At 39.8% G+C, this 25,944-nt stretch overlaps 1 protein-coding gene across 7 annotated transcripts in view; it reads left to right on the top strand.

The window, feature by feature from the left end:
- LOC136862768 (zinc finger protein 431) overlaps positions 1-25,944 on the top strand; it is a 277,839-nt gene that overhangs the window by 113,057 nt on the left and 138,838 nt on the right. For 4 of the 7 annotated variants that reach the window (XM_067139010.2, XM_067139004.2, XM_067139006.2 and 1 more), the window contains one exon: positions 11,692-11,806. The exons of 1 other annotated variant lie outside the window; for it this stretch is intronic. The gene's annotated coding sequence lies outside the window, so the exon portion shown is untranslated. Of the gene's footprint in view, positions 1-11,691; positions 11,807-13,083; positions 13,324-25,944 lie in introns of all 7 variants that reach the window. 2 more of the 7 variants (XM_067139005.2, XM_067139008.2) reach the window with 2 other exon arrangements.

Raw genomic sequence — 25,944 nt, 5'->3', positions numbered from 1 at the left:
CTTGTCAGTTTGATCCTCAACTGCACCCTCACATGGTGAATACACTGAGACAATTCTCGTCCTAATTCCTTCAATAATAATAATAATAATAATAATAATAATAATAATAATAATAATAATAATAATAATAATAATAATAATAATAATAATAATAATAATAATAATAATAATGCATAGCCTGTGGAAAGGCTTGGTGGTGACCCAATGACGATGAAATGAATGGCGAAGACGTCATAAACACCCAGTCCCCAAGTCAGGGGAATTAACAGTACGAGGAGGTTGATCCCAAGGATTGAATCGGGGCCATCGGACCAACGGCAAGCATTCTATCCATTTGTCCACAAAGCCGAGCTTTAATTTGCTATACACTATGTTACAATTTCCACTGATCAAACGTTGAGTATTGGTAGTGGCAGAGGCCTAGGCAGTAGCTTGTGAAACAGCCTTGACAACACAGCAGGCTATTCCAGTGGCTCGAAACGCTGTAGACTTGACGTTCACTAAACCTACTGTCAAAAAGGCTGGACTGAGGGTGTAACCTAAGTCTAGTGGTAGCTCACGTCTTGATCCCAGCATAGGCCACTGATAAAAGCATTTCAATTGTTGATGCTTGCACTGGAATGGATGCAAAGAAAAATCACAATTCTATGGGAGAGATCTGTTTGCAAGTGTCGTTTATTCGTTACTGCTGCAATGCCGCGTAGAATATCTCCATCAAGTGACAGAAAATATTAGTTAGTGCAAGTAGTTGAGTGTATGCAATCATCAAATTGCTAAGAAACTACGGTGTTCAAGTCGTGTTCTTGATAATTTTGTCAAACTGGGCGCACGGTATGGAAACACAAAACAAACAAACAAGGATAGATCGTTGGACAAGGAAACTGTCAGAGCGCATGTATATGATTATTGTTCGTAAAATGTAAGATAAATTCTGATAATGATTTTCTTGGACCTAAAAATCGAATCAAGAGATTTTGAGCGATGAGAAGCACTTAATGTGGAAGTGCGAAAATGGTTTCCATTATAACTAGTGCGACCTCCGTTCAGAATAGCAAGTTCAAACGAACAGAGATTTTCGTGGTGGAAGCGTTACAAGCATAGCATGGCTGCACACCAAGATGGATTCTGATACTTACACTGTGGTGTTGGAGTGTCCGGATGTATGGAACGTTTGGCGACGAAAATCTACTTTTTCGGCAAGGTAACGTTTCAATTCAGGTGTCGGCGAAGTTGAAGAAGTGATTTATACAGAAAAGAACAATACTGCTGAACTGGTCGGCACGAAGTCGAGATTTACACCTAACTAGGGACTTTTACAGGGACTCCATGCAAGGCACGTGTAATAGAACGGGACCGTCATTTGAGATTGTAGATGACCTCAAACAATAGGGTTGCCAAAATCCAGAGAGGAAAAATAGGAGCACACGTATCAGCATTGACTTTTCGATACGACAGAGAATCAGTAGATCAAAAGTTGTATTTAGGCCACTGTTGTTCAGTTACCTTCTGTATTTTCATATTGGGATATACCGGTAACACCTAGTACATATTTCCATATAACTTGCTAACTCAATGATTAGGCTTCAGAGCTTTCATACATACCGTACATAAACATTTTTTCACTTGATTGTGCACTTTCCAACACTTTCTTGTTCGGAAGTATTCTCTTATAAAAATCACTGCAACTTTCATCGTAATTGAAATAAGTGTACAACTCGCTTTTTTTTCAATCACCTGTAGATCTCTTTCGTCCATCCCTCCATTGTCCGACTCGTTGGCTGAACGGTCGGCGTCCTGGCCTTCGGTTCAGAGGGTGCTGGGTTTGATTCCCGACCGGGTCAGGGATTTTAACCTTAATTCCATTGGCACGGGGGCCTCATCACGACGCGCAGTTCGCCTACAGGTGTCAAATAGAAAGACCTGCACCTGGTGAGCCGACCCCGTCCTGGGATCTTCTACCGGCACCAAAAAAGCCATACGATATTTCATTTCAATTAATTTCATCCCTCCATTTACTGTTCGTAATACAGAAAATGTCCGCCTCTGTGGTGTAGTGGTTAGCGTAATTAGCTGCCACCCCCCGAGGCCTGGGTTCAATTCCCGGCTTTGCCACGAAATTTGAAAAGTGGTACGAGGGCTGGAGCGGGGTCCACTCAGCCTCGGGAGGTCAACTGAGTAGAGGTGGGTTTGATCCTTCGCTGAGTCCGAGGGGAAACGGGTTAAAAAAGAAAAGAAAGAAAGAATAAGTGTTAATGAAAACTTGAAACCCGTAAATTCCGCCATTCCAGTGGCCGGAATAATCGACTGTGAACTTAAATTCCTTACATTCCGCCAACGTCCGATAAAATATTAAATGACACACAATACTACGCGCTCATTCTTTTTTGAGCGACTATTAATGCTAGAGTGAGCACGTTGTGGAAGTTGTGACTGATGTTATGCCAAAACTGCGTCGTCCTGTGAAATATTTTTGTAACTATATTTCCGTCAAAAGCATTCGAAGAGGGAATTTTCTCTATTCCTTCTTCTTTCTTTCTTAATCTGTTTATCCTCCAGGGTTGGTTTTTCCCTCTGACTCAGCGGGGGATCCCACCTCTACCGCCTCAAGGGTAGAGTCCTGGAGCGTGAGACATTGAGTCGGGGATACAACTTGAGATGAGAGCCAGTACCTCGCCCAGGTGGCCTCACCTGGTATGCTGAACAGTGGTCTTGTGGGGGGATGGGAAAATTGGAAGGGATAGACAAGGAAGGGGGAAGGATGCGGCCGTGACCTTAAGTTAGGTACCATCCTGACATTTGCCTGGAGGAGAAATGGGAAACCACGGAAAACCACTTCGTAGATGGCAAAGGTGGGAATTGAACCCACCTCTACTCAGTGGACCTCTCGCGGCTCCGGGAGTGGCAGGTTATCACACTGCACTACAGAGGCGGACTAGCTCTTATTAATCCGGTAAAGCGCGAATCGTGTAGGCTGTTGTGATTTTCGCTAATTTTCCGGATCGGGTAATGGGCATCCGTAAGCCGCTCATTTACGCCAACTTTGTAGTCCACGCACAGTCGAACTCCTCCGTCAGCTTTCGGTAATACCACAAGAGGAGATCCCCAGTCGCTAGTTTCGATTTTTTTTTTTTTTTTTACGATACTAGTTTCTCCAATGTGTTCCCTTTCCACTTGATCGCAAAGTGCATATGGAATTTCCCCTTTTCTGTGGAAAATTGGTTTCGCCTTTTCTCTCGGTTTGAGATACCTTGATGTTGGGATCACAACCTATCCTATCTTGAAAAATATCCTGGAATTGCATATTAATCTCGCCTGCTTCTTCAACGCTGTGAATAGCTGGAGCTAATCCATATTAAAAATACATACTGTTAAATATGGCAGAGATTTCGTGACCCAGCTAACCGGGCAGAATATCAGTAACTAGTCCGGGAAGTACGCAATCGATTGCTGGAAAGATCGAAAAATGGGAGGAACTGTGCCGTAATCTCTCCGAATACGAATCAGATCGCGAATTTTGGCGGATTACTCGTAATCTGATTACCTCCCTCCCCCGGGCGTGCAATTCAAGACCGCCATGGACGGGTATTTTTCCCTTACGATAAAGCCGAGGCTTTCGCGGATTAGATTTAGAGTCAATGTGTAACTCACGATATTTCAGACGATGACGAACGGACCGCTGAGATATACAGAAAACCCTCAACTTTCAAATGACAATGGAGGCCTGACAATGACATACCTGACATAAAGCCTGCAGAGGTCTGCAGGATTATAAAGGGCTTCAACAAGTAGTAGTCAAGGTGTCAAGTAGACAAGGTGTCAAGTAAAGAAATAAATCTCTGCCCTATACGGCAGTTACTGTATCTTTTTGGCCTGTCTGAAAACGGGATACTTCCCTGGTGTTTGGAGGACTGACAAAATGGTCGTCATTCCAAAACCGGAGAAGGACAGATTAAACCTGCAAATTTATCGTCAGGTCACCTTGTTATCCCACATTTCTAAAATATTTGAGAGATTTCTTCTTACCCGCCTCAATGGTTACCTGGGCCCACAAAGAATAGTGAGACTGGAACAGTTAGGCTTCCAATCTAAGCGCAGTGCCCCCATTAGCGGCGCTGCACTTAGTCCAGTGTATCATAAGATCATTCAATACGCCGTAACGTGCCAGCAGTATTTTTTGATGTAGGGAAAGTTTTTGACACTATCTGGCATGAAAACTACTTGTATGTAATCCATTGTATATGCAATTCGGTGTTATACATAATCATTGTCGTTAAATGCAGTTTACTTGTACGTAGCAAAGATAAAATAATGTCGCTGACGTATTCATTGTTCTGATCAAAACACAGGCGAGTTAGAAATGAGATACATTATAGTTGGCTTTGTTGGTGGTGGGATTTTGGTTGCAGATGTTGGAGTGATGCGGCACAGTAGTGTAACCAAGGTCATAGGAAGTGACTGCGTGGCTTTTAACTAAACGAGAAAGATTATGAGCCAGACACCTCTTCATGGAATACGGTTGATATGCAGGTAACCAAGCTCAAATAATGCTGTATGAATTTCCTGAAGTTACCAAAGTACAGGCGAGTTAAAAAGGCAACCATTAAAGTCTGCATTGTTGGCGATGGGGTGCAGTAGTAGGGCTATAGCGGAGGTCATGGGAAGTGACTATACGGCATAAAGCTCAATTAAAAGGATTGTGAGTTCCGTTTTTACTGTAAGCAGGTTATTAAACAAGACACATTAAAATAATGCTAAGAGCTAACATTTGATGTATTGGGTAACAAAAAGTGCAGTTCTATCAGTAGAAATTATATGTTGCTGCCAATTGGCCATGGAGAACAGAAAGAGGGAAAGTTATAATCTGGATGAGAAAGACAATTTATACGAGAAATGGACAATAATCCACATAAAAACTAAAAATTGGTATACCTGGAGATTTAGCAATTGCTTATACCACACAGGCATTAGCAAGAGAAACACAATTTTAGACCAATTTTTAAAAATTACATTGTTAACTTACAGCTCTGAATAAAGGAAACTGTAAAGAACCTTGGCCTGATTTCTTAAATGTACTTAAACTGGACAGAGCACACCACGAAAATTTGTCAACAAGTAATGTTTTCTTTGCACTACCTTAGAAGTTTATGGGATCTCCTTCCACTAAATATGATGAAGTTACTTGTTCATAGCTTAATTATACCTATCTTTGATTATGGTGATGTAATAGACAACAATCTAAACACCACACTTAACGCTAAACTTCAGCGTGCTTATAATACATGCATCCATTTTGTATTAAACAGCTGCCGTGGTTATATTTGGCAGAGTCTATACTCAAAGTGGAACATCGCTGAAGATTTGATTTTAATTGTTTAAACTTGCAAATCCACTACGCAATAACTTTCAGAAATTTCATTGGGAGCCATAATAGCTACTGAGATGTAAAGCCAAAAACATTATTATGTAAAACCATTTTCCATTATAAGAGCTGCAATTTTTTTTTTTTTTTTTTTTTTTTTTTTTTTGTTACTATGTAGTGAATTTTGTCATTCATAAGAACAACATTTTAATTCTTCACTCTGCTAGGTCTAGCTCAATTAAAACTTTTGAAGTAGATGAAGGTATTAATTGACTTATGATGTTTGTCACTATGAGATCTATCTGTGTCAGTGTGATGTAAAACAACTTGTTAAAAATAGAAAAGAAAATAGACATGATGTGGGAGCAAATACAACTGTATAAAGTCAATAAATAAATAAATAAATAAATAAATAAATAAATAAATAAATAAATAGTCAGTCTCTGTGGTGTAGTGGTTAGTGTGATTAGTGGCCACCCCTGGAGGCCCGGGTTCAATTCCCGGCTCTGCCACGAAATTTGAAAAGTGGTACGAGGGCTCGAACAGGGCCACTCAGCATCGGGAGGTCTACTCAGTAGAGGGGGTTTAATTCCCACCTCAGCCATCTTTGAAGTGGTTTTCCATGGTTTCCCAATTCTTCTCCAGGCAAATGCCGGGATGGCACCTAACTTAAGGCCATGGCCGCTTCATTCCCTCTTCCTTGTCTGTCCCTTCCAATCTTCCCGTCCCCCACAAGGCCCCTGTTAATCATAGCAGGTGAGGCCGTCTGGGCGAGGTACTGGTCCTCCTTCGCAGTTATATCCCCTGACCTAAAGTCTCACGCTGCAGAACACTACCCTTGAGGCAGTAGAGGTGGGATCCCTCGCTGAGTCCGAGAGAAAAACCAACCCTGGAGCATAAACGAATTAAGAAAGAAAGGAGAAATAAATAAATAAATAAGAGAGTAAAATGATGTTCACAAGCATAGAAGAGAAAAAAAATTCCGAAATGACATTCATTAGAACATGCACAATGCAATCCTTCGTTTAGAGGTAAGAGTTGTAACATGTTATGAGTGTCGAGCAGTTGTTTTCAAGCACAGATAAATTCTAATATTATTTATAAAATAAAAAAATTAGCCTTGTGAATCCCCCAAGTGCTATGGCCTCCTGCATTGCAGGGACAATGCTCAGTTTAACTCATCAGGTGAGCAGGTCCTGAAGAGCATTATTATATTGGTTAATTCCTAGTTTGTTTCGTGAAAACATATTGCAGCATATTGTACACTTGTGTAGTCTCACCTCCGAGTGGATGCAAATGTGTTTTTGAGGTCAATGATTCACGAAAATTGACAATTGTACACTTTTTTCTCCAGGGTGGGTTGAGATTCCTTCTTGATGAAAGCGTATGCTTGTGCTCTTCATTCTTCCATAGCTTCTCTGAATGTTGTAGACGTTTCTTTTAAGTTCTTGAGCTTATCCTACATTGAAATTCTCCTGACATACTTTACATATGTATGTCCTCCTTTGACTATGTGTTCTGTGATGATTATTTGTAAAGTAACTCATCAAATTATTATTTATACTAGATGTAAGGATGGTAGTTGCATTATGTTGAATTTGAATGTACCTACTCTTAGTGGACAATTTTTAACTACCAAATGAGTTACTGCCTGGGCTGAGGCAGTAAAGGCATGCTTCTCTCGCCCGAAAGGATGTGCATTCGATTCCCCGTCAGGTGTCGTAAAATAAAAGGAACAAGATTTCCACTTCCGGGGGTGCATACAGTCATCAGGTTGACTCAGCCTATGTCCAAAAATGAGTACCAGGTCATTACCTTGGGGCAAAGGCAGTTGACCACTCTACCCCTCCAAGTACTGAGTTTACCGATAGTGGAAGCCTTTACCTCCAACTCCTCCCAGGGCCTTCATGGCCTCTACGGAGATGACTTCGCTTTTTAAATGAGTTATTGGATAATATGCAAAATCTTGACCAACACATGCTGAGACAACATACTCTAAGACAACATATACAATAAAGTGGTGCAGATGATAAGTTTATTATTATTATTATTATTATTATTATTATTATTATTATTATTATTATTATTATTATTACGACAGTAGAGGGTTGGTCTTCTGAACTTAAGTTGGCAGGTTTGATCCCAGCTTAGTCTGGTGATATTTGAGGTGCTGAAATATGCCTGCCCCATGTTGATAGATTTACTGGCACATAAGAACTCTTGTGGGACAAATTTCTAGCACAATGGCATCTCCAAAAACCATAAAACTAGTTAGTGGGATGTAAAACCAATAATATTTTTTAAACAATTTTAATTTATTCAGCAACTAGGAATCATCTGTAGACTGCTTGTACTTGTTGTTGTCAGTTCTTAGACTGGTTTGATCCAGCTTTTCATGCCAGTGTATTTCGTGGTAGCATGTTCATTTTTCCCTAATTACAGTACCCTATGTTTAGGACTCCTGTTTGTCATATTCATGCCTTGGTTTACCTGTACAGATCTTACCCCTATTCATTTCTCTCAATAAGTACGCGAGTGTCTCAAGATGTGTTCTATCAATTTATCTCTTCGTTTGTTCAGCTCCTTGGCTAAATGGTTTACGTGCTGGCCATTGATCCAAGGGGTCCCAGGATTCAATTCTTGGCCATGTTGGGGGTTTTAACCTTCATTGGGTAATTACTTTGGCTCGAGAGAGAGAGAGAGAGAGAGAGAGAGAGAGAGAGAGAGCGAGAGAGAGAGAGAGAGAGAGAGAGAGAGAGAGAGAGAGAGTGTGTGTGTCCATCATAGGTAGGGCCCCATCCACACAGACACATAGGTTGCCTATAGGTGTCAGTTTGAAAGACCTGCAGCAGTTTGAATTACCTCTTCTTTTGGTCAAATTTCACCAAATCATTCTCCTCTCTCACCAACTCAATTCAGTATTTCTTCATTTGTGGTCTGATCTGCCCATCCTACCTCTAGCATTCTTCTGCAATACCACATCCCAAAATCTTTGAAGTTTTTCATTGTGTGCTAGTTATTATCCATATTTCATTTCATGCAATATCATGTTCTACCAAACCATCTTCAAATTAAAAAAAAAAAATGAATATCTATGTTTGAAGTGAGCAAAAGCATTCCTTGTTGTGCTAGTCTACCTTTTATGTCCACCTTACTTCTGCCATTGTTAGGTGTTCTACTACTGATGTAACAATATTCATTAACTTCCTCAAAGACTTTTCCTGATGTAATATTTCCTGCATAACCTGACTTTATTTTACTGCATTCCATTACTTTTGTTTTGGAGTTACTTACTGTGTCCATACCATTCGGCAATTCCTCCACAACTTCTAGAGACTCAGATAAAATAGCAATATCATCGGCATAGAGAGATTTGATATCCTCTTCTTGAACTTCAATTTTTCCCAAATGCATCTTTAATTTCTTTTCCTGCTTGTGCTGTATGAATTCTGAAAAGTAGAGGGGACAAACTGCAGCCATGCCTCACTTATTTTTCGATACTTCCTTCTTTCTCATAGCCTTCGATTCATATCATGATGACTGATTTTTATATAGATTGTAGATAACCCCCTCTTCCTCTTGGTCCAGTCATTTCATATGTGTATAGTTTTTTTCCTAGGTAGGTGATAAATAAAATATAGTGATATACAGAGCCTGGATTTCCATGCACTATCAAATCTCAAAATATGCATGCATTCATGCACTATCCTATGGCAAAACATGCACAATAAACTGGAAAATATGCACTATCAAAATTCAGTTCCTTTTGAAACATTGTACAACAACTAATTTCTCCAAATTGTCTTGATTTAAGCTCATCCGTTCATATGTCAGCATAGTCTTAAGCACAGAAAATGACCTTTCTACATCGCAAGAAGTGACAGGTGCATACTTAATTGTGGACATTTGGGACAAAGTGAGGTCAAATTGTATGTCTTTTGCATTTTTACCACAATATGTCTTTTATAAGCTTGATGAATTCAAAATCAGAATTTCAACGGATCACTTTGTTCAACCTATCTCTAGCTGCCGCAGCTACTTCTCCATGCGATGATTGCAGACACATTTGAATGTCCTCAATAACTAGTAACGATTGTATGCTGCGATAACAAAGACATGTGGCGAGTGAGAGCTCTCGGTAGGAAATTACAGGATAACAACTGTTGTAACCAAGGTTGAAATTTACAAACACAACTTTTATTTGCTTCACTTTATGATATTTACACAAATAACTGAAATTGATTTTGAAGCAAAAAGGAATATTGAATCTTGAGAAAAGTCTGTCTTTATACAATATGTACAGGTTTACAGTCTTTATATACACTTCTATCTTGAAAAGATAGTCTTTGTGAATTGACACGTTGATAGTCGAGAACTATCTGGCACACTAACATGAATGTCTTTGAGAGTCCTTGTTTGTTGAAGTGCCTGAATTCCTAAAAAGCAAGTTCAATTGATTGAAGAAATTCCACCTAGCGAAACTAAGGGAGCTTGCGTAAATTAGGGAATGAAAATGGCTTGTAAAAGAATTACGGAACATAGGCAGCGGAAACAGGTAAGGGAGCGGTGACCAGAGGTGAGACCTCGTACTGCCAGAAATTCAGTCCACCTGGTCGAAGCACATTTTCAAGAGGAGTAGCCTCCGTGCTCGACGTAGGGTGTATTCTGGAGCTGGACACCGGGGCGAGTGGGCAATTGAGCAGGCAGGGAGCTCCTATTTATAGTACACTCGATGGTTAGGCACGCGCACTGAGGGCTGCGCGTCGAAGCTAGCAGAATGATACACAGGCGCGCGTGCAGCTGGCTGGCTGAGCGAGACGGGAGCGCCGGACATACAACAACAACAACAACAAAAGAGGGTTCAATGCAAAACCAAGGTTTGTAAGCTGCTATCTCAGTAACACGGCACCACAGAAGAACGATACAAGTTTTGTTTTGTTCATCTAACATAAACAAAAAAATGAGCTGTCAATGAGTAATGCACAATTTACGGTTAAATTTATAGCAATGTATAATTGGGACACCTTATTCCTAAGAATTACACAGATATACCTTCCAGCTTATGTCAACGTTTATTCAAGCACCAGATAAGAAATTGCTTGGTTAATTGGATTATAGGACCTGTACAGTATGTACTAACTTTGGTTGTAGCATAGGATGCCAGGAATACATTCTCTCCGTCTCTCAGTAATAGACATACTGTGTAACGTGGAAAACCAACATTCATAAAAGGCACTATCATACAAGTTACCATTATATGTGCACCAAAGTCAGAATAAAAGTCATATTACGCAATATTAAACGTTCAAATATTCGCTATCAAATCCAAAATCTTCAAAATTTGCATTATGCATGAATTTTCTCCTAAAAAGGCCGAAACATGCAAACATGCACGGAAAAAGAATGGTTATTTGGAATTGTTAAGCCACAAAATGGATAATTGCAAAGTTTGAGAAGTGTAACTATCTTATTTAAAAACATGCATTTGCATGGAAATCTGGGCTCCAGTGATATAATATCCTCCAGGAAGTTGTTCTGATAAAATATAAATTTAGATTGAGTTTATCTTGAGTGTGATGTGTACATACATTTGGAGCAGTGTGGTGTTAACATTTGAGGCATTACTTTCCTGACTGAAATGACTTCATTTGGTCATGTATGTGGACTGGCCCGTCTTAAGTTAGTCCTCTGAGATTTGAAAGAAAGAAAAAAAAAAAGCTAGGCTCTTCAGTCTGTCAAAACTAAGTTTGAGTAAATAAATTTATGAACTACCTAAAAGAGAAAACATGTGGTAACAGTATTAACCTGGAAAAAGAAACAACTGTTACCATGTTTTCTCTTTCAGGTAGTTTGAAAATTTATTTACTCAAAGTTAGACTGAAGAGCCTAACAGTTATAACTGAGTCAAAACTGAAAATTGATGACTTCAGGTATTATACAAAAGCTCTTAGATTTTGCACTTTCTAGATTATATTCCTACATGTAATGTAAATAAGTGTAAATGGTAAATTGAAAAGTTTTTTGATAGGGTGGTAATGATCAAATTCTATGCAACATAATTATTTATGTACGTTTTTGGCCTTAACAAACTGCTAAAACCAGTGTTGCATTAGGGGAAAAAGTAACTACAAACATATTAAAAGCCAGAACAGTTTTTTGGATATTCTCCTTGATGAAGGAAAAACATTCATAAAACTTTGCGCTTATTTCTAGTGTTACATCATCAAGTTGGATATATAGGGTGTTATTTGTGTACAAACATTCTGGGGAAGGCTTTAATGAGATCTTTTCTTCAGTTCTGCTCGATTAATATGTGTAATTTCTTCTTCCAGGTGTCATGGTCATTTGTGGAATATTTTCCTCACTATGCATCAAGCATCACATGGACCTTATTTTTTTTGAGTTATGCTTTTGATCTGATGGAAAAGACTTTTCCTACAGTTCTACGTAAGTCCCCTTATATAATTACATCTTTTCAGATATTTATTATCAGATATAGCTCCGATGAAATGTACAGCCAATTTATCCTATTGTTCCAAATGTAGTGGTTTAATTCCTTCCAGAAAATTTTTCTGACTAAATATAAATGTAAGATTAAGTGAATCTTTGTGATTTGTGGACATACACCTGAAGCAGTGTGATGTTAACAGTTGCGGTATTACTTTCCTGATTTTAATGACTTTAATCATTACTAGATGTGAGAGTTCTTTTTGTTTAATCTGTACCATTCCATGAGACACAGGTCCACTTAGAGTGATGTAACCTTGTGTGAGGGAAGAATTTTGCTGACGTACAGTATATCACCTTCATTGCAGGATATCACAAAGTTTGGACCCATCACCTCCATAACCTCCTTGGCCAAGAGGTTAAAGTGGGAAGCAGATATATTTCAGACGATGGTGGCATACAATGTTCTAAGGTGCAAAACATGATTGTAATATGTACCGTACCTTTATATCATTATCTCTGAAAATACTAATGATATGTAGTTCCAACCATAAAGATAGATATGAGTACAGACAAATAAACAATAAATTTATACTCCTGTTATTGCAAAACTTGGAAGCATCATTCATAAATATCACTCGGTAACTCTTTTTAATATGATCAGTTCTTTTATCCTAAGTAAAGACTGAATGCACCCAGGTGCAACGTGATGACAAAAATTGGAAACCACCTTGAGGAAGATCATTCACCAGCCCATCAGCCATTATTATTGACCCAACTTCAAAACTGATTCTGCATTGATTTTTCAGATTTTGTGGTCGTAATTACAATCGAGACCACAAATCGCTTTGTATAATCGATCCTAGACATGTTCGGTAGGGTTCATATCCAGCTACTGGGTGAGTTGGTCATGCAGTTAGGGCCATGCAGCTGTGAGCTTGTATCCGGGAGATAGTGAGTTTGAACCCCACTGTCAGCAGCCCTGAAGATGGTTTTCTGTGGTTTCCCATTTTCACACCAGGCAAATGCTGGGGCTGTACCTTAAGGCTATGGCCGCTTCCTTCCCATTCCTTGGCCTGTCCCATCGTCGTCATAAGACCTATCTGTGTCGGTGCGACATAAAGCAAAATAGCAAAAAAAAAAAAAAAAAAAAAAAAAATCGTATCCAGCTAGTTAGGAAACTATCGGTGAGAAAATAGAGGTGAAATGACTCTGCTGCTATGGGCGTGTCAAGTGAGATGATGATTATCCTGTAATGATACCTTTTGCCATTGCAGAACTGATGGGAGACCGAGGGCAATGTGATCGCAAAAAGCGAAAACCATCTTGAGGAAGGAAGACATGCCAGTGGCCTGGATACAGAAGCAGAGGGAATAAAACTCAATCAGTGAGGCGACCGTAAGCGATATTCAGGACAGCCCACACTATAAGCACATGTACTGCCAGAGAGAAGAGAAGAGCATTTTGAAGTCGGATGATGCTCTACATAACGGACATGTGGTTGAAGATGATTTTTGGTTTGTTTTTATAAAATGGTGGCAATAATATTGTATAATGGGTCAGAGTATATTGTCCAAATATTTAGGGGTCTCAAAATGTGGCTCTGCGGCAGAATAGTCAGCATAGCGGCCTTCTACCACAGAGAGGATCCTGTGGTCATTTCACGGCCAGACAGGGGATTTTAGTCTTGTTTGGTTAATTCTTCTAGTTCAGGAACTGTATGTTTGTCTTAAAACACTTTTCTTCATTTACACACACCACATTACAACTTACCTCCACATGGGAATCTGCCCTCTGGGCGACAGCTCCAAATGCAGATTTATGGTGATTGATTGATTGATTTGATTGATTGATTGATTGATTGATTGGAGATGACATAGACCTACCTATTCAGTACCCCAGTCAAATAAATTACTTGAACGATGTGCAGAGGTGAGAAAACCTTGTTTGACTTATATAGAACACCATCGAAATGTGAAATTTGTTTGCTGCAGGTTCACTAAAGTGGTGCTACAACAAATCTAATTTATATACAACTGTTCAGGTTGATTAGAATTGTTGGGTTCTTTCACAGGTGGTGGTGGTGGTGGTGGTGGTGGTGGTGGTGGTGATTTCCAGGGCATAATCAATAAGATAATCATGGAGAAGAGCCTGTAATAGCTTAACAACATGGATATTCAAATATTTCTTCCAACAGGGTCTTTTTACATTGGCCATTGCTCAAAATCTAGCGCACTCCTAACCAGTTGTAATGTTTCTGTTAACCTGTTATGATTAAGATACACCTAAGTGCAGTTGAGAATTGTAGTGTTTATTATCCTTTTGATATTTCAGCATTTAACTAAATGGCAGTTTCTATTTCTATCTGTCTATGTATTTAATTTTGTTATGTAATCCTTGTGTAGTCCTTTCGATGTTTCAACATTAATGAAAATTGTCATTTCTGTTTGCAAATAATAATAATAATAATAATAATAATAATAATAATAATAATAATAATAATTTTTTATATGTGGGAGTGTGGGAAATCCTTCATGAGACACTTGTGAGGGTCCGCACTTCACAAGTGTGTGAGATTCCTACTCACTAAAACCTACACACCCTTTTCCCTCAAGTTATATCTCCACCCCGGAACTGCTCTCGCATTACTTCAGGGCGGAGTCATGTTTGTAATTTTTCAGATTTCTTCTTCCTTTAATTCTCCTTTACTGCTGTTCGCAAGCATTCAAATCCCTCTTTTTCTGATGCTGGATGCATTCTACATATACTGCTACTTGATCCCAAGATTCTTGGTTTTGTAGCATCACCTGCACAATAGTTTCTGGTGTCAATTCTCCTTGCTCAGTTTCTAAACATCTCTGTATTGACCAATGATAACATACAAAAAATGTGTGAAGTACATCGTCAACATTGTTGCAATAAATGCATGCCGGATCACTCGTTCTACCTTTTGTGTAGAAATTTCTGGAAGTATCCATGACCCGTCAAGAGCTGCGTAAGATAAAAGTTAACCTCACCGTGAGCTCGTGTAACCCAATCAGCTAAACATGGTATCAGTCGTTTAGTCCATTCTTCTCGAGGATCTTCCTCCCATCTTTGCTGCCACCGTTCCATTCGTTGCCTATAAGCTAGCTCCTTAGCACGCTTCTTTCCGAGCTCCCCTTGAGTTCGCCAGGCTTCCTGTCTCTCTAAGGCAAGTAAATCAATCGGTGCTCCCACTGCTACTGTAAGAACTGCAGGTTCGGATACTGTGCGATATGCGCTTGTAATACGCAAAGCTGATCTCCGCTGTACTGCAGCTATCCTTCGTCGGTATTTTTCAAACTTCAGAGATTCAGCCCAGACTTCAGCACCATATAGAAGTGTTGAGTGAACTATCGACATCAGAAGTCGTCGTTTGCTAGACTTCGGGCCTTTAACGTTGCTCATTAATCTACTCGGTGCAATTGTTGTTTTTACCGCCTTGTCCTTCACCCGTTTGATATGATCCCAAAATGTAAGTTTGGTATCAAGTGTCACTCCGAGGTGCATTATACTTCTAGATGTTTCGATTTCTGTTTGTCCAATATTGATTGGAATAACGGTCGTGATCCTTTTTCTTGTCAAGAGGATCATCTCCTTTTTATGATCTGCCAGTTGTAATCGGTGATTCGCCATCCAGTCGCACCACTTGATTTAGCTTAAACTGAGCCAACTCCAAATTTCAAGCTACTATCCAAACAGCTGTATCATCAGCATAGCCCGCTAGCATCGTGTGTTCCGGGATCTCTAACCTCAACAATCTATCACACAATGTTCCACAGGTTTGGGCCAAGGATGGACCCTTGTGCTGCACCAGCTGTGAGCCGTTTCACTCTCTGCCCATCTTCTCTGTGGTATACTGGAGTACGATTTTTCAAATAATTTCTCATTATGGGCATGAGATACTCTGGTAGTTTGAAAGTTTTTGAAGCAATTCCAACATGTCATTCCACCTTATCGAATTGAAAGTGTTCTTGACATCCAGAGTCACAAAAGGTGTCTCTTTTTGAGAATGATGATTATCCATTTGTGCACTTTTTGCTGTATTCAATAATAATAATAATAATAATAATAATATGCCTAAGTGTTAGGCTCCATGGCTCAGACGGCAGCGCGTTGGCCTCTCACCGCTGGATACCGTGGTTCAAATCCCTGTCACTCCATGTGAGATTTGTGGTGGACAAAGTGGAGGCGGGACAGGTTTTTCTCCGGATACTCCGGTTTTCCCTGTCATCTTTCATTCCAGCAACACTCTCCATTCCCATTTCATAGCATCTATCAGTCATTAATAAAATCACTTTGGAAGTGGCAACCCCATCGTACTAATAGCCTATATATGATTCATTCATTTCATTCCTGACCCAGTCAATGACTGGAAAACAGGTTGTAGGTTTTCATTTTCAATATGCCTAAGTAGTACCATTTGTTCTTTAGTTATTTTATAAGTTAGTATATTGCCCACTTTATTGTTGTGTGTTCCTTGTGTAATATCCTAGACAATATTTCTTCCTTTGATTTTTCTTAATTCATAGAGTGGATTATTTTATTTTTGTTGATTTTCATTGTTCTGTAAAGAATGCCTAAGGAAAGTATGCGTATGGACTTTGGGTGTGCGCGGCCATTAAGGCGTACGAGTGAGGAGGATAGTTTGAGGAAGATAATTAGGATTCTCGTGGAGGACAGGAAGGAAGGTAGATCTCCCTCAAGCAATATACAGGATATGGCAGGTAAATGAAATGAAATGGTGTATGGCTTTTAGTGCCGGGAGTGTCCGAGGACATGTTCGGCTCGCCAGGTGCAGGCCTTTTGATTTGACTCCCGTAGGCGACCTGCGTGTCATGATGAGGATGAAATGATGATGAAGACGACACATACACCCAGCTCCCGTGCCAGCGAAATTAACCAATGCCGGTTGAAATTCCCGAGCCTGCCAGAAATCGAACCCGGGACCCCTGTGACCTAAGGCCAGCGCGTTAACCCTTTTTTTTCTTTTTCTTTTTTCTTTTTTTTTTTTGCTAGGAGCTTTACGTCGCACCGACACAGATAGGTCTTATGGCGACGATGGGATAGGAAAGGCCTAGGAGTTGGAAGGAATCGGCCGTGGCCTTAATTAAGGTACAGCCCCAGCATTTGCCTGGTGTGAAAATGGGAAACCACGGAAAACCATCTTCAGGGCTGCCGATAGTGGGATTCGAACCTACTATCTCCCGGATGCAAGCTCACAGCCGCACGCCTCTACGCGCACGGCCAACTCGCCCGGTCGTTAACCCTTTAGCCATGGAGCCGGACATATGGTAGGTGTACGAGAGGGATAGGAAGGGAAGAGGGAAGATGCAGAAGACAGGTGGGCTAATGTCTTAAAGGGAAGGAAAGGGCAAATGGCACTATTAGGGGCGGAATTCAGGACAGGTATTCATGAGAAATCGGTATGAGTCACTGCAGCTAGAACAGTAGAGGGAATATGAGGAATAAGGAGCTGTTGCAGACAGAGTGAGGGGCCACGTGGTTTGGGGCACGTAGTTGTCAGCTTGCATCTGGGAGATGGTGGGTTCTTATCCCACTGTTGGCAGCCCCGAAGATGGGCTGTACGTTACTTAAGGCGACTGCTTCCTTCCCGTTCCTAGCCCTTTCCTATCCCATCGTCACCATAAGACCTGTGTGTATTGGTGCGACAAGAAGTAAATTAAGAAAGAAAATATAAAACCGGTTGCCAAGAATTTAAAACATTTCGTTGTCTCACATGTAGGTGCAAGCTCTCCAGCTAGTTGGATTATCTTGCTGAATCCAATATTTTCATGTTGCAGATGACTGGCAACAACGCATTTCACTCCCATTTGCCAGAGTCGTAATGACTCCTCCCAGGTCGATTCCCATTGATTCCATTGTTTCAGACCACTATCTGTCTTAGATCAAAACCAGTTTCATCCCTCTTAAAAGAAGCAGAGTAAACCACTACATCAGGTTGGAAATCCTAAGGTTCAATCCAGCCAATCTGAAAGATAACAACTACTTCACAGTGACCCTGGCTAAAAACAAAGACAAAAAAGATTGGCCCCAACTACAGAAGGCACTAATAGATGCAGTAACAACCACCATCCCGTCGGTCAGAAAGAACAAACATCCAAGGTGGACAACTACTTATGACAAAACAATAGAAGAGAGAAAGCAAGCATGGCTAAAATGGAACCGTAACAAAAGTCTGGATAACCATTAAAACTTCTTAGAAGCTAGGAAAACTGCTACTAAAATTATCAGAAACGCTAAGAAGCAGTACAGTAAAGATACCATTGACCAAGCAGAGAGGGATTTTCAAAGAAACAACACTAGAGACTTCTAACAGACTTTTAAATCTCAAATAACACCCTACTCAGCCCCTACACTTCACTTTCGGGGAGCTGACGGAAAGCTGAAACTGAACAACGAAGAGTGCGCCACAGTTCTAGCAGAGTATTTCAGTGACCTTCTAAATTAAAAGGAATCCAAGGAGAAATTGCATTTCGAACCTCAGAATGTTACCAAGTCGGACTCCCCCCCCAACAAAGAAGCCATTTCCGAATTGAAATCTAACAAAGCAGCGGGCGAGGATGGTATCATAGCAGAGCTCTGGAAATACACTGATGAGGAGTTAGTCCAAAGTATCCATGAAATCATATGTAACATCTGGGTGACAGAAACATTACCTAGTGACTGGACCTCAGCTATCATCCACTCGTTACACAGAAAAGATGACAAATCAGATCTCAGTAACTACAGAGGGATTTCCCTTGTATCACTGATGTACAAGATACTCTCCAAAGTATTACTCACAAGAGTAGAGGCTCAACTAGATTCCTGCATCGGAGAATACCAGGCTGGGTTTCAAAAGTCAATGTCATGTGCCGAACAGATCCTGAACCTTAAAACATACAAAAACCTAAGCGTCTCACCCTATGTGGCAACATTTGTAGACTTCCCTAAGGCCTGCGATTCAGTAGATAGAGAGTCACTCTTCCAAACACTTGCTGAACTGGGACTAGATAAGAAAACCTTGAATCTTGTTAAAGCAACTCTTACCAACACTACAGCCAGAATGAAATTCAGAGGGGAACTGTCCCAGAGCTTTGAGATGAGAATAGGTGTTAGACAAGGGGATGGCCTATCTCCAATCCTGTTTAACTGCCTACTCGAAAAAGTCATTCATGAGTGGACGAAAATGCTAAAGGATGACTCTGGATTGAGAAAGACAAGTTAACCAGTCAACTGTGTAGCTTTTGCAGACAACTTTACACTCCTGGCATCCAGTGTGGAGGAAGCTATCCGTCAACTATCCTCTCTCGACCACATAGCTGGTAAAGTAGAGTTGATCGCCATCATCAAAACACAGTTTATCACCAACATCAGAGATGCACCCAAATCAATCCCACTGGGAGACAAAGCAGTACAAAGGGCTAAGGGCCTGTACTACGACTGTCAGATAAACAGCCAGATACGTAGGCTGCAGTTTTGCAAACTAGAAGTTAAATATTTTCTTGCGTACTACCAACGGATTTTAACGACGGTATTGTAATGCGGAAGATGTAGTAACATTTTTATTGGGTTGGTAATAAAGTTACTGAAAATATAGTGAAATTTAGCGCGGTGGCGTACGTGTTCCCTGGTGTTTTCGTTTGTTTAATTCTATTCCTTTTGAAATTGTGTTACTAGAATCCAATATCAGACTCTTATTAAGCTATAATGTGGAAGTCCAGGTCAAAAACAGAATTAGGACTGAAATATACACATACGAAGAAATGTTAAAATTAACTGTATAACGAAACTGAAACTGTTATAGACTGAAAATGTAACCTGGACGCAAAAGTTAAGATTCAGGTTATGTATCTTTTTTGTCTAGTACTATTTACGAGGTTGCGCGTTACGACGAAAGTAAAGTTTATATTCGTAAATAATGCCACTGATGCAGCGTGGGATTATTAATTCAATTTATTGTTTGCTCATTGAATAAGTAGTTAGTTTCTTTCTTTCCAATACAATGTGAGAATAGTAACTGGCAAGCATTTATCTCACTTTAGCGTAAATAATTTTGTAGCAAGTTGTTATGAAGTAAAAGAAATATAACCTCCTCAACATCCTCATTCGACGGACGAATCGCCATGAACAACGTCATATACCTCTACTCCATATGTGCATCGCGGATAGATTTGGAACAGAACCCACGCTTTTGACACGCATTTTAATGATTAGGAAATGTGTACTATCACCTCTAGTATCCTACCGACTACCATTTACAAGGTAAAAATATGTTAGATTATTGGGACTCGAACCCACGAAAAACTACTTAGCAGCAAACTATGCTGCCCTAATGACCACGGCTACCCATGGAGCTTACGGTTTGCTGCTTGTGTGCTAGTCATATGCTGGCTTGGGAAATCTTTAAGAATTCTGTGATAGCTGGACAGGAAGCATGACGTACTTTATAAATATATACATAAATTACATTGTAGCAACTTAATTTCGCACAGCATCATGCAGATGTAGATTCATCTTCATGAGTAGCCATCTTGATTCTTTACAGTAGCGTCCCCGCTAAGAGCTAAAGTCCCAGATAAGAGCGTTAACAGCCTCTCCAACTTCGGCATAGCTATACTCGAGAATATTTTTCCAGTTTACACATAAACGAAAGTCGTAGTACGCGGTTTCAACCGAACTTCCAGATAAATGTCCAAACTGCCAAATAAATTTATACCGCACTTTTATCTGGCTGTCGTAGTACAGGCCCTAACTCCTTCAAATACCTAAGAGAATGGAAAACCCCAAACATGAATGAAGATCAGGCCATGAACAGCAGATGTATCAAGTTGGAAAGCGCCTAACACCTATATAAGGATATGTACAAATCCAAATCCCTCTCCCTTAATCTCAAAATTAGGCGTTACAGTACTGTAGTGAGACCACCAGTACTATACGCCTCAGAATGCCTAAACATGGTAAGAAAGGGCAGCTCATAAAACTGGAGATGGAGGAAAGGAAGATCCTGAGCAAAATACTGGAGATGAAGGAAAGGAAGATTCTGAGCAAAATCATGGGCCCTATTAAAGAAGAAGTACAGAATCAGGCACAACAGAGAACTGTACCAATAATTACAGAGCATTACAGCATTTATGAGGAAGAGGAGATTGAACTTCAATGGTCATTCATGAGAATGGACAATCAGAGGTTCACCTCCAGAATCTTCCACACCATCTCTAAAGGGAAAGCGACTAATGCCAAGTGGGCAAGACTTACAAGAAAAGACCTTCAACAATTGGACATTGCTCCCAGTGAAATCTATGACAGGGATAGGTACAGAATGTTGATCAGAACATCAAACTCTTTCCAGTCACTTAACAGAAAAAAAAGAGTGCGTCCGGGAGGAGGTGTGAAATGGACTCGGGAGCAGAAAGACGTTCACAGTGCAAAAATGAAGGAGTACTGGTCGAAGAAGAAAGCGCTAGAGATAAGAACCACATGTTCCATAGTAGGCCCAAACGGAACTAAACAAAAAAAAAACCTGTTGCAGAGTATGGGAGGAGGAAAGGAAAAAGTAGGAAAGGGAAATGTGGAATAGAGGATAGGAAAAGGGAGATGGATTAGCATCATGGGGGGGAGTAAAGGAAGAAGTAGGTTATGGAGGCATCAGCAAAGATAGGGAAAACCAGGATGGCAGGGGATCGAAGGAGGTAGGTAGGGTTGAGGCTCCGGTCATGGGGGACTCCATGTTTAGGCATATGGGGAGAGTGCATGGAAGAAAGTCAATCAGGGTAGAGTGTTATGCAGGAGTTCGGTTAAGGCAGATGTTGAGGAAAGTAGCAGACGAGGAGGAGGGTAAGGAGAAGGTGGTCATTTTCCACATTGGTACAAACAATGTAAGGCAAGCAGGAACGTAGTTGGGTATGTGCTTAAGGGAGATTGTTATTACTGGGATGCTGTGGAGGAGAGATACTGACTGGAAGATGATTGGTGTTTTAAATGAGACTATGGAGTGGGTATGTAGGGAAACTGGAAGTGAGATTTGTGGACCCTAATGGGTGGATAAGAGATAGGGATCTAGGCTTAGATGGCCTTCACTGATATATTTAAGTTAGGAAGTTTGTTTAGACCTATTATAGAGAGGTACATTCACCAAAATAGGCTGGACTGGGGATCAATAATAAGATAACAGGGAGCTGGAAGTCAAGTAACGAGGACATTAAAATGTTGGTGTTCAAATGTAGAAATATTGTAAAGAAATAACTACAGTAGAATTAAATAATTTAATGGATATGTATTTACAAGATAATGTAATAGGAATGAATCATGGCTGAGAAGTGATATTATGGATGTGGAAATTTTCTCATGGAACTGGAGTGTTTATCATAGAGGCAGGATAGGAACAGTAGGAAGGGGGCGTATTCATACTTGTAAAAGAAGAATTTGTAAGCTATGAAAAGGTAAGGATGAGAAACATAAAATTCTAGATGTGAAGCTCATCTCTAAAATAATGGGCAACTTAATGTTTTTGGGCTGTACAGACCTGGAAAGGATGGTACTGACACTGATGCAGAATTAGTTAAGATAATCAGATATGTGGGAAATGACAAGGTAAGGAACGTGATTGTAGCGGGCGAACTCAATTTACCAAATGTCTATTGGGAAGGTAATACGAATGACAGGAGCATGACCGACAAATGGTACATAAGTTAATCTGCGAAGGACAGCTGAATCAGGAAGTGTTGGAACCAACTAAATATTCTGGATGTGGTGCTGGTAAAATCAGATGAGCTCTATAGAGAAACTGAAGGTAATAGATGGTGTAAGTGATTATGAAGCTCTCTTTGTCATTGTTAAAAATAAATGGTCATTATGGTCAAAATAATATTTTTAAAATGTTTAAAATAGATGTGATAGAAAGGAGGGTTGTAAAAGTAGGACTATTAGGTAGCCTGATAAGACAAGAATGAGAGAGATTTTAAAGAAGTTATTGAATGGGTGAGATTAAAAAGGAAAATATTCCACTTTTTGGTCAAATTAAACTGAGATAGCCATTATGTAGCTTATACACAGTCGCATCAAGAAGTGCAAAGAAGTGCATTTCTATGGCGCTATTGGAGGTTGAAGTTCAGAGTGAGTTTTAAAAGGAAAACATTTCAAAAATGTTTTCCTTCTTAAACTCAGCTTGTAACCACTTTGCTATTGTACCACAAAGAGAATATGGTAAAATTATCAAAGAGACAAAAAAGATAGCCCTTTTATTTTGTGTTCACACAGTACTAAATGAAAAAAATTAAGGAGTAAAAATAAAGGTAGCCAGCTCATTTTAAATAAGCAAGTAAAAACATCTGACTTTCAAAATAGAGGAAGCAGAGTATGTTGCAGTGGAATCTTTTCCTTTTTAATCTCACCCATTGAGTTATAATTTAGATATCCGTAGTCGACTCGTTTGTCCTGATGATGGTGGTGATTATTATAAAGAGCAATAACTATTAATCAGGAGAGAAAAAGATATGATCCTTTGGTTTGAATCCCACTGTCAGCAGCCCTGAAGATGGTTTTCCATGGTTTCCAATTTTCACACCAGGCAAATACTGGGGCTGTACCTTAATTAAGGCCACGGCCGCTTCCTTCCCACTCCTAGTCCTTTCCTGTCCCATATTCGCCATAAGACTTCTCTGTGTTGGTGCAACATAAAGCAAATTATTTTAAAAAGAAAGAGAGAGAGATGTGTTGTTGTTTGAGTCATCAGTCCATAGACTGGTTTCATGCAGCCTTCCATGCCACCCTATCCTGAGCTAATACATTCATTTCTACGTAACTGCTGCATCCTGCATCTGCTCTGATCTGCTTGTCATATCCATACCTTGGTCTACCCCTACCATTCTTACCCCCTACACTTCCTTCAAAAAATAACGACACACGTCCAGGGTGTCTTAAGATGTGACCTACCGGGCGAGTTGGCCGTGCGCGTAGAGGCGCGCGGCTGTGAGCTTGCATCCGGGAGATCGTGGGTTCGAGCCCCACTGTCGGCAGCCCTGAAGATGGTTTTCCGTGGTTTCCCATTTTCACACCAGACAAATGCTGGGGCTGTACCTTAATTAAGGCCACGGCCGCTTCCTTCCAACTTCTAGGCCTTTCCTATCCTATCGTCGCCATAATACCTATCTGTGTCGGTGCGACGTAAAGCCAATAGCAAAAAAAAAAAAAAAAAAAAGATGTGACCTATCATTCTCTCTTCTTCTGGTCAAATTTGGCCAAATCGATCTCCTCTCACAAGTTTGATTCAATATCTCTTCATTTGTGATTCGATCTGTCCATCTCATCTTCAGCATTCTTTTGTAACACCACAGTTTGAAAGCTTCTATTCTCTTTCTTTCTGTGCTAGTTATCGTCCATGTTTCATTTCCGTACAATGCCACGCTCCATCTTACAAATTCCTATATCAATATTCGAAGTGAGCAAATTTATTTTCTCAAGAAAGGCCTTCCTTGCTTGTGCTAGTCTGTATTTTATGTCCTCCTTACTTGTGCCATCGTTAGTTACCCAAGTAACAATATTCATCTACTTACACTTTAAGACTTCATTTCCTAATCTAATATTTCCAGCCAACACCTGACTTCTTTCAACTGTATTCCATTACTTTTGTTTGGGACTTTTTTATTTTCATCTTGTACTCCTTACCCTTCAGCAGTTTCTCCAGATCTTCAGCAGTCTCAGATAAAATAACAATATCATCAGCAAATCTCAGTACTACGCAAACAGTTTCTTAAGAGAGTCAACACCTACCTAATACTGATAAGAAAAAGTCTGTTAAAGATTTTATTGAATCCCTCCTTGTGTAGAGAAACGTTATTGTTGCGGAGAGAATATTCATAGACAGTACTTACAAAGTGACCTTTTCCGTTAACAAGTTGCACAATATGTACAATGAACTAAATGCTGATAACTTCCAAGTAAACTATAAATATTTTTGCACAGTTTTTGTGATTGAATACAATATCGGATTTGGCTTGCCTGCCTCTGACGTTTGTTCATTTTGTCTTAACACTGAAGGGATGAAGAAACAAACTCATGATCCCCAAAATCAAAATGAGCTCCAGGTTCAACTGATTATTCATAAACTAAAAGCAAAGGCATTTCTAACCTCTTCCATGATCACATACATGGAGAAAAAATATTGTTTTGATTGCCAAAAGATTTTAATTCTCCCTAAACATCCAGACCAGTTGTCTTGTTACTTAAGGCAATTATACCTTTAATTTTGCATTGTGGAAGGTTCATCAGCTGACTCTCAAAATAAAAATTTTAAAAATGTGTTTTGTTACACTTGGCTGGATAATGAATATGCTAAGGGATCTTGCCAGATAGCACCTTCTTTGTAACACTGACTTGGAGGGTACCCATATGGTAAAGCTTGTAGCTGACGGATGTGGAGGACAAAATAAAAACCATATTATGATAGGTATGCTGTGTTTGTTGTTGGCCCAAAAATCTCCAACAAATGTAAATAATATTCTACTATTATGTTACTGTTTCCCATTATTGGCCACTCTTTCATTCCTCCTGATAGTGTTTGGGCATGTAGAGAAACAAGTTAAAGCAAAAAGTACTATATTGAAGCCTACTGACTATGACAACATTATTAAGCACTTTGGTAAGGTATTAAAACTGGGAACAAATGTACAGGTTTCTGACTTGAAAATAGCTCTCAAGGATATAGCAAAGTCACCTAAATCTTAGCATTTTCAGCTCAAGCCTTGTAAAAGGATAATTATCCAGAAGAAAAGAACTACAGGCTCAGTAACTGTTCGAGGTGAGCAAAGCTACAACCTCAATGTTGGATTAGGAAAAAGTATCTTCAGAAGGAGAAAGTCATGCATAGAAACTGAGCCCATAGAAATTGAAAAAGGTGTAAATTTAAAGAAAGAAAAAGTGAGAGATGTGATAATCCTCTTGAATAATCACTGTGTGCCTCTATGGGAGAGTTACGATGATCTTCAATTCTACAAGAACTTTGTACTACAACAAACGGGAGTTGAGCCAGAAGAAAAGTCTGATGACGGAGAACTACCAGATCCTGATGATGAACCAGTGGTAAACGTTTGAATTTTACATATAATATTGTGATC

This window comes from Anabrus simplex, chromosome 2, assembly GCF_040414725.1.
Source record: "Anabrus simplex isolate iqAnaSimp1 chromosome 2, ASM4041472v1, whole genome shotgun sequence".
In the NCBI taxonomy this organism is placed as follows: Eukaryota; Metazoa; Arthropoda; class Insecta; order Orthoptera; family Tettigoniidae; genus Anabrus; species Anabrus simplex.
This window is presented reverse-complemented; position numbering and strand designations above follow the sequence as displayed.